At 34.2% G+C, this 10,704-nt stretch overlaps 1 long non-coding RNA gene across 1 annotated transcript; it reads left to right on the plus strand.

The window, feature by feature from the left end:
* The first annotated feature begins 1,316 nt into the window (after nucleotides 1-1,316).
* Nucleotides 1,317-8,843, plus strand: LOC130049407 (uncharacterized). The gene is made up of 2 exons (XR_008797886.1): nucleotides 1,317-1,797; nucleotides 6,069-8,843. It is a non-coding gene; the product is annotated as an uncharacterized LOC130049407 (long non-coding RNA).
* Nucleotides 8,844-10,704: the final 1,861 nt, after the last annotated feature.

The raw sequence follows: 10,704 nt of genomic DNA on the forward strand, positions 1-10,704 counted from the left end.
ACAGTTGGCATAGACCAGTGCCATTTGACATATACTCGGTCTATGGTTAATTTTGAACACTGCCCTCGGTCCAATGGGGCATGAATTTTCGTTTTTTTCTCCTCGTACAACAGTTTTTTTTGGGGTTTTTTTATCGGATGGTTGTGATTGTGAAATACGCTTGGGTGGTTTTGAATTTCCCGGACGAGCCCCCTCCCTATACTTCAGAAAAGGCAGCATGGTTGATAATTTTTCTATGCGAAATTTGACTACTAAGTCATGACATTTAGTCTGAGTCAATCTCACGCTTTATTTGTAATATATACAGAACATATAAGAAAACATTTACAGGCCCATCGGACTCCAGGGTTTAATATTTTAAGAAGCCCGATCCCGATTTTACTGGCCTCGGGCATCAGGCCACTGGTTAATGTCGAAGACTGTGTTACCACTGAGCTACCATGACCAATTTTTATACGCCCGTCTTAAGACGGGACGTATTATGGTATGGCGTGTCTGTCCGTCCGTCTGTTAGCTTTTTCGTGTCCGACTCGTAACTTAAATACTACAAGGCCTAGAATCATCAAACTTTGTCTGTAGATACATCTTGGGTAGAAGGTGTGTCACACATTAAAACCAGGTCACTGTGACTTTTCATTAAGAAGATATGGCCATATGTGGCAAAAACTTGTCCGGCTCATAACTTGAAAACTATTAGACCTAGAATCACCAAAATTGGTCAACTAATGCATCTTAGGTAGAAGGTGTGTCGCATTATACTTTAAGGTCACTGTGACATTTAATTAAGGTGATATAAAAAAAATGTTTTAATGGGTACTATCTATACTGTTAACAATATGTGACGGGCGTATCATGTGTCATGGCGGTGCACTTTATTTAACATGAATTCATAGCTAAAAAAAAATTATTACTAATGTTTTGGTTAATTCCATAAATATATTATTCCGCTCTCTAGACACAATTCTGGGTTACCCCCCTGGCTTTCGGGGTATAAGCACCTCATTTCTTTCAGAATGGCACAATGTCAGGAGAGCTTTTGTTATTTGTTATACTCTTAATGTTGATGGCATGCATCTATGAACAACAGGATAATTTTTTAGATTATTATTTCTGATATCATATTTGTAAATTGTTTATGAGGGGTTATTAAAAGTTTGTGGACAAAAGGACGCACTTATTAAAAATTCAGAGTTATCGTAAGTGAAAAATATAGGAGATGTGTAACAAGATTGTATATTTGAAGATTTTAATTTTAATTAATTTTTATAAGTATTGATTTCAGATACATGTATGACATTGCATGCTTGGTGGGGTGGGGGTGGGGGGGTGGGGGGGGGGGGGGGGGCTACAGTTAGATAATATTCTGGTCAGCACATTCGATAAACTACATGGAATTCATTAAATCACTTCTTTTTCTTTCAGTGGTCTTCAACTTTTAATCTCCAAGAAGGAAATGTAATTAAAAGATGAATAAAGTATCCCTAAGAATACCAGAAGAAAGGCTATGTGTTGAGAAAAACAGCCCTTCCTCAGTACCTCAGAACTAGATGATAGCCCTTAATTGTTACTTTATGCTGAATATGACACAGTATAGAAGATCTGATCATGAAGAAGTAACACCATTGATACACTTGCCAACTGCCAAAATTACTTTCTGATAGTATGACGAGATTAGAAGATATCATGGTGTAGTCATGACACAAACTGCAAAATCAAAGAATTAATTGTCTTCCCCAGAGGATGAACAGAGCAAGATGGCTTCACATGGATAACATTTCCTTTCGAGTTTTGAAATTAGTAAGTATACAAAATATTTTAGGCCACATAGGGCCAAAAAAAAAATGTTTGTTTTAGGTCGCCTCTGATTTTTAAAAAAAGGGTTGGTAGGTAGGTTTATTTTATTTTTTTTAAATATTTTTTTTTATAAAAATAAATAAGTGCCTTCGAATCAATGAAAATTTTATAGTTAAAGTTGTAATATAATGTGTTTAACAGATAAAAAATGGGTTCAGAGCACAATGTTTAATTGACAAAATACACAGTATGTGATGGAGTTTTAATATTACAATTATAGATGTCTTGGCATTTCGGGTAATAGTTCGTATATCGATGAATTGAAATCGGAAAATTGAAAAAAATTAATAGGGTCGGTGGATATATTTAGGGTCGGGCAGGCGACCTGAAACAAACACATTTTTTATTTTGGCCTAGTCATAAAATTATTTTTTAGATTTTCATCTTTGTTTGGAAATAAAAATGGACAGGTGGTTGGAGTTTATTTTTATGACCCCCTTTGAAAAAGAGGGGGCATATTGTTTTGCACCTGTTGGTCGGTCTGTCGGTTGGTCGGTCGGTCTGTAGACCATGTGTTGTCCGCTCAATATCTTGAGAACCATTCACTTGATGATAATGATATTTCATATGTGGGTTAGCAGGGTTTGACATTTACTTTCTTGAGCACTAGACCAGTCGGGCTACTTCAAATAATATTTACTAGACCTGACCTTACATCCACTAGCCCTGACCAACTTTCCAGAGAAAAGAAACCCTGATGGTTTCTCCATATTTAAGTACTTAATTCAAATGACAAACGTTAAGTTTAAACTAAAACGTACTTAATTGTCTCAAAAACATCTTTAGTCTCGTCATTCAATTTGGTGCTTTTATTTTCAAACTTCCCAATCTACTCCTTTTTTTTTCTCGGAACATCCTTCCTTGAGGACGAGAAGTCGAGACATTCCCGCACATGTGTCAACAACGAAAAATGGCTATTTACGATTTAATTTATTCATTTGATACAGGCAACGAAATTAAGGGGAAATACTCGCTAAATGCGAGTTAAAAATTGAATTTGCAAGTAAAAAATCACAAGTGATCGCAACTTTTTGCGAGTGAAAAAACCCCAATCTTTTTCCCGGATTTCCTCGGTTTATTGGCTGTACTTTGAAGTTTACAATAATCTTGTCTTGTGCATAGAAACTCTTTACAGAATGAATATACAAGTATTGAAAAAGTAAACGTGGATCGAATAAATAACTAAGGCCAAGGTCATCTCAGTCGATGGCCTACTTCATACACACTTCGGATGTCTCAGAGACGTCTGATTTAAATAGCAAGATTGATCTCGTCCGTGTCTATATAAAACAACACATGACAGTGTGTCACCATTTCACGCGGTGTCCTTCTGTACTCTATAGTCAAACACTTCGAGTTCGCGGGGTTTTCTTTTCAACTAGAATTTTTTTAGATGAAATTTCCAAAAGTTTTGAACATATAGTTTAAATTGGCGCAAACAGTCTTCAAGATTTCAATCCACATGATGCTGTTAATAGGTGGTAGATCTCTGGACAGCGAGTACGCCGCACAAGTGTACCATATGACCCGCACCATGTATGTTGTCTGATAATTCATTGAATTTTAAATGAAAGAATTCGCAATCTTATTTTTATTATTGCACTTTAAAGGAGATTTTAAAAGATTTTCCCAAAATTTTGATAAAGAGACATGCTTGTTTTCTTAAATTCATGTAAAACAGTAATCGATTGAAAAATGCTAGTAAAAGCTCAATTTTGCTAGTTGGAAAATAATCCACTAGCTAAAATTTGCTAGTGGTGAAAAAAGTTAATTTCGATCCCTGTGATAGACACTTTCTTATATTCAATTAAAATAAACTGGGGTTTTTTTCAAATGAAAATAAATTCAGTTTATATATATTTATCCGAAATATAACTTTACACCCATTAACAAAGAGTAAATGTCGTAAAACATCACTTCCGACAGCGACTATGTATTCGAACTAAAAATAGAGATTTTGTCATCACGCGGTTCAAAATTGCTCGCAAACTCTTTACAGTTATTTTTTAAAGTTAAAAATAAGATATCTTATGGTTTAAAATAAAGTTTCTTGTTTATTTTATCAACATGACCAGTCGGACTAGTAAATCGACATTTTACCCGACCGGACCTACATGTATCATTTAGTAGATTCGGTCGGTCGGACGTGCCTTAGTGTCAAACCCTGGTTAGTTATGAGTAGAAGAGGATCCTTATTGTTTTTCAGGTCAAAAGGTCAAGGGTCAATCTACTCTGGACATAGGAATATAATGTCCGCTCAATATCTTGAGAACCCTTTCCTTGAAAGACATCAAACTTGGCACACTGGTACATCCTAAGGAGTAGATGACCCCTATTGATTTTAAGATCATATGGTCAAAGGTCAAGGGTCAAACTGGGCATGGGAATATACTGACCATTCAATATCTTGAGAACTGTTTGCTTGACAGACATCAAACTTGGTACACTGGTACATCTTCAGGAGAAGATGACCCTTAATGATTTTGAGGTCACATGAGCAAAGGTCAAGGGTCAAATTGGACATAGGAATATACTGTCCGTTCAATATCTTGAGAACTGTTTGCTTGACAGACATCAAACTTGGTACACTGGTACATCTTCAGGAGAAGATGATCCCTATTGATTTTGAGGTCACATGTTTAAAGATCAAGGGTCAACCTGGACATTGGAATATACTGTCTGCTCAATATCTTCAGAACCCTTTGCTTGACAGACATCAAACTTTAAATAGTACACTGGTGTATATTCAGGAGAAGATGACTCCTATTGATTTTGAGGTCACATGGTCAAAGGTCAAGGGTCAAACTGGACATAGTAATATACTGTCCACTCAATATCTTGATAACCCTTTTACTTGACAGACATCAAACTTAGTACACTGGTACATCTTCAGGAGAGGATGACCCATATTGATTTTGAGGTCAAAAGTCAAAAGTTGAACTGGACATAGTAATATATTGTCTCCTATATTTTAAGAATTATTTGTTTGATTGACACGTACCAAACTTGGTACACTGGTACAGCATAAGGAGTAGATGACCCCTATTGAATTTTAGGTCACATGGTCAATTCACTCTTGACATAGGAAGATATTGTCTGCTCAATATTTTGAATTGATGATAATACTATCAATTAAATGAGGTGTGTGTATAACCCTTTTCAATTTTGCACCATGGGGGGCATATGTGTTTTACAAACATCTCTTGTTTTTTTTTTCAGAATATATATTTCACGTTCATTATTCTCACATGTTGCTGTAGAGTGTAGATTACATCATTTTTTTTACATTGTTTTCTTTGGACAGAAAATTTCCATACAGCAATATTATAATTGTTGTTGAGTGATTTTGAAGTACATTTTCATGTAACACTGAAGTTGAACATTCTTTTTCCCTGTTGTCCGTCTGTCTGTAAACTTTCACATTTCTGACTTCTTCTCAAGAACCACTGGACCAATTTCAACCTAACTTGACAAAAAGCATCCTTGGTGAAGGGCTTTCAAGTTTGTTCAAATAAAGGGCCACACCCCCTTTCAAAGGGAAGATCTAATTACAACATTGCAAAAATAGGGTGGGGTCATTTAAAAATCTTCTTCTAAAGAACCACTGCGCCAGATGATGTGAAAGTTACATGAAAGCTTCCGGACAATTGTAGATTGAAGTTTGTTCAAATCATGACCCCCTGGGGTAGAATAGGGCCACACTAGGTGATCAAAGTTTTACATGTACAAATATATAGGGAAAATCTTCACAAGAAGTAGGAAAATAACAAGGCCAGTAAAATACAAATTTACGTAAAGGCTTCCTGAAATAGTGCAGATTCAAGTTTGTCATAATCATGCCTCCCAGGGAAGGTTGGCCGAGGCCACAATAGGAGATCAAAGTTTTACATTCAAATAAGTATAGATAATTTTCAAGAACCATTAGGCCAGAGCAGTTTACATTTACATGAAAGCTTCCTGACATACAGCTCTGTAGTGCAGATTCAAGTTTGTAAAAATAAAATTTCCAAAAGGTGTCGCTGTGTTTGGTGTAATTTTTGTTCGTTCTGCACAAACTAGCTCATTCAGCTTGACACAGCCTAGGTAATTTACAGCTGATCATTTGATAAACACTTACTTTGTAGAAATAGAAATTATGATATTTATCTATTTATACATTTATTGCTATTTCTATGAAAACCTTTTACTAATCACTTCTCTAAATATTTTTGCAGATTTGTCAGAATGTTATGCATCGTTATCAACAGAAAAGAACTTCATAGGTAGACCAAAGCTGACATGGGATGAGATCCTAGAACAAGACCTAGAGTTTACAGGATTGGATAGGATCAATCCACTGGGTCGCCAGGTGTGGAAGTACAAACTTCAACCTCGACAGGACAGCCAGGCCTCACCCTTGCAAAAAGATTAATTTGGCCTGGATAGTCAAAATGAGTGATGATGATTGATATCAAGGTCTGACACTGGAAGCTCAGTAAGGGTAGATGCTGGCAATGGAGCTGTTTAGCAATAAAACAAACAAGTTTAACATTAAACATGTTTGTATACTTTTTTGGCTCACCTGAGCCAAAGGCTCAAGTGAGCTTTTCTGATCACCTTTGCCTGTCGTCTGTCTGTTTATAAACTTTTCACATTTTCATTTTCTTCTCCAGAGTGAACCACTGGGCCAGTTTCAATCAAACTTGGTATGCATCATCAATAGATAAAGGGTATTCAAGTTTGTTCATATAAAGGGTCATGCACCCTTCAAAAAGGAAATAATCATGGAAATGCAAAAATAGGGTGGGGTCATTTAAAAAACCTTTTCAAGAACCACTGGACCAGGAAAGTTGAATTCACACGAAAGGTTCCTGTTCTGTGCAAATCATGGTCTCTGAGGGTAGGGTGGGGTCACAATAGAGAATCAAAGTTTTACATTCATATATAGTGCATATTCAAGTTTGTAAAAAGCTCACAGGGGTAGGGTGGGGGTCACAATAGCGGATTTAAGTTTTACATGTGAAATATATACAAGGAAAATCTTTTAAAATCTTCTCCTCAAAAACTAGATGCAGAACCGTAGCTCTTTGAAAAGAGAGCTTCAGATGAACCCCTTATAAAAAAAACTTCAATTTATGGCAGAGAACAAAAGTGCATGTTTAAGTCCCTCTATCACTGCATTCCTGCATCGCTGTCTCATGAATTTAATATTAAATAATTCCCAACATATTTTCCCACTATACTTGTTTCCAAACATACTTTCAAATATTTTCTAAACCCACATATAACCCCAAAACAGCTTCAAGTGATTTCAATTTCTTTGTTGATGTAGCCATGTTAAGTAGCCAGTCAATTTGAAACCCAGTTCATTTCCATACTCATACTCATTTTGAAACATAATGTCTGTGTGAACTAATATCCTCACAAATATTTTTAGTGAAATATTTAGGATGAAATCATCCCAGTTGGGTTAAATACTTATTATTCAAATACTGTAGGTTTGAATATTGAACTAATCTCACAGCTTTCTTAAGTTTGGTCCCCATCCCCACCAGTCTGTTTTTACGCTTAACTATTGAAATGGAGTGTAAGGGATCAGACTAGGCTTTTATAGCATTATCAATTTTCAAAAGCTTTAGAAAAATTATACAATTTTAGGTCACTTGAGTAAACTCAGATGACATATTGCTATTGATCTGCATCTGTTGTAGTCCGTCGACATTAACAATTGAACATTTTAAACTAAATTCTATAACTGAAAGATGAAGATACCGCACAGCGATCAATCTATGATTCAAATAACGGAATTCTTTTCAAATTTAGTATGAAGCACACAAATTTACATTAAACCTTCTTGACATAGTGCATATTCAAGTTTGTTAAAATCATTTCCCCGGGAGTTATGGTGTGGTAACAATAGGGGGTCAAAGTTTTATATGCTAGCTGATATAAAGGAAAATTCTTTAAAGATATCTCTTGAACTATTTAAGCTAGGACTTTCATATCTTGTATATACAATTTTTATGGCAAAACAAATCTGACCTATTCAGTATGTCCTGAACTACATTGTGTTTAAGGTAGATCTTTCATATATATTATATATTTTGAATTTCTTATGATAAAACCTTTCATCTTGTTGAGGAGCCTCTCACCTCTGGTTGGCACGGGTTTGAATCCTGCTCGCACCGGTAATTGAGAAAGTTTTCCAGTTTACTCTCGGAAGGTCGGGGGTCTCTTCCCAGGTACATTGTATCTGGGTTCTCTCTTCCACCAATAAAAACTGGGCACCACCAGATAACTGAAAAATTGTTGAGTGTGGCGGAAAACAGTTAAAACAATCAATCATATTATGTTATTTGACCTTGTGACCCTGAACTCTGAGTTTGACATACTTTTAAGAAAGTATAACGTATTAAGTATATCCAGGACTATTTTAGATAGGGCATTTATGTTTTGTATATTGATTACTTATGGCAAGGTCTTTCATATCATACCAAGACCTACGACTTTTTACCTTGGTCTTATCCAGAACAGCAATATCATGCTAGTCATATCTTTGTCTTATATGATTTCATTTTAGTAATGTTGTGTTCTTTAGAGCTAGGTTTGGGTCACATTATTCATGAGAATAAAGATTGATAAAATAGCATTTAAAAATCAAAACAGCAGGGCCAAGATGACTCAGGTGAGCGATGTGGCCCATGGGCCTCTTGTTGATTTTGATATTTCTACCTATATCATTTGTATGAGAAATGGAACTCCTTTTTTTCTTTTACAAATACATGTATTATCATATGGATCCATCTTTGTTGATTATTTAATCAAAGGACATATTCAATTCATTCAATGTATTAAATGTAAATTTATGGATATGTCTGTGGTTGAATTACTTATGTATGTATGTATACATTTTTCTCGCACATGCAATTACATATATGATGTATATATATTTACTAATTGTACATGTAATATCCCCTGTTATATAATAAAATATATGACTGAGAATAAAAGACCTGCTGTTTTCATTGCTACCATGAAACATTAAAAGATTAGAATAATTCAAATATCTTAATGAATTCTATAATATATGAATTTGATATTTGTATATGATTGCCTCACTGGTGTTCAATGTGAACTTTGGTTTATTGTTTCAGTTTGCTCGATCTTTATATCAAATTAAAATTTAAGACAAATAAGGAATTATTTCCGAAATTGGTTAATATGGTACATTGTAGTAAAATAATCAAGAGTTTATTCATATGAGATAGCTAAATTTCACATGAATAACCAGTGACTGATTCTTGATTGTCAACATTTTCACCGAACAGTTCAGAAATTACCATGGTACATGTACATACTATTAGGGGATCATAAAATTCCTTAAAGAGTGACAAATTTTTAAATATCACCTTTTCAAGGAGAAAAATCCTCTTACGTATATGAATACTATGAAAAGATTAAAAGAGAGGTGGCTAGATCACTTGTATGGTGAGATTCATTTGTGGCAATAACTGGTATGATGTCTTGAGTCAGAAAGCACTGGAATCCACTAGGAAGTTTTAGATCTATGGAGCGCCAAAATAACAAACTCAGATATTTGAAGATATCTTTAATTATTTGAAGATATTATTAATTCATTTCATGCACGCAACATTGCAATCAAAGATCTCTTCAAATAATTAATGATATCTTCATTTGAATTGAATTATTGATATCATTATTTATTCCGCTGAATTGATGCACACAATAACTTAATTGTTGCATTCCTCAAATGAATTATAATTTAATGATACCAACAATAGAATTAATGCATGCTACAATTCAATTGAAGAGAGCAATAATTCATTAATGCTAACATCACTTAATGTGCGCAATAAATGGATTATTGCTCTCTTCTATTGAATTAATGATATCATTAATTAAATTGATGCGTGCAATAATTATGTTAGTGAGAGTAATTATCTAATTGAGATATAATCCTTAATTAATTCGACATATCCACAACTGAATGAATGATTTCTTTAATTGAATTGTTGCTCTCTTTTTAAAAACAAAACAACGATGTGCGCATTAATTACTTATGAAATAGCCCTGTATATATAATTAAAAAGATCTATTGAATTAAAAGAGATAATCAAGTCATTCATACAGGGGGGGGGGGTCCAACACGTTTAGCGGATATTTAGTTGTTGGCATGTGGCGGGAGCGAAACCAGGAATTATCCAAGGGGAGGACGTAATGAGTGCCTAAAGCACGAAATCTCCAAACAAAAATATCTAAGATGAAGGAAAATCGTGATTTTTGGGGGTTTTCTATTACAATTTTGTCCTCATATTTTAAAGTGAGATGATAGTCAAAATTGACATAATTTCCATGTACATATCATAAACATGTAGATATTTTTGTAACAGTATATGAAGGAATCTGGAGCAAATCCTGATTCTGAAGTTATATAAACTGGTGTTATACACCGGATTTTCAAACAATTTATGGTTTTTGCAACGTTTGATTAAAGTTTTCTGTAAGGCCACATCTATGTAGTTACATTTACACAGAATGTTCATGAAAATGTTACCTTTTGGAGTGGAATTAAGATATCGCGTAACATTTTTTTTTTACAAAGATATCTAATTTTTATCTATATCAAAAGTCAACAAAAAACTTAAAAGTAATACAAAAAATGTATATAATTATTAATACTTGTTTTAGATCTTTTAGGCACTGCATTATACAGAATTTTGATTTTATTTATCATACTTTTTGGTTGAATTACTACCGAGTCTGGCTCGTACAGCATGTATTGACAAACGAGGGAGTCTATAATCATAGAAGTATATATATATATATATATATATATATATATATATATAT

The sequence above is a fragment of the Ostrea edulis genome, chromosome 8 (assembly GCF_947568905.1).
Source record: "Ostrea edulis chromosome 8, xbOstEdul1.1, whole genome shotgun sequence".
NCBI lineage: Eukaryota > Metazoa > Mollusca > Bivalvia > Ostreida > Ostreidae > Ostrea > Ostrea edulis.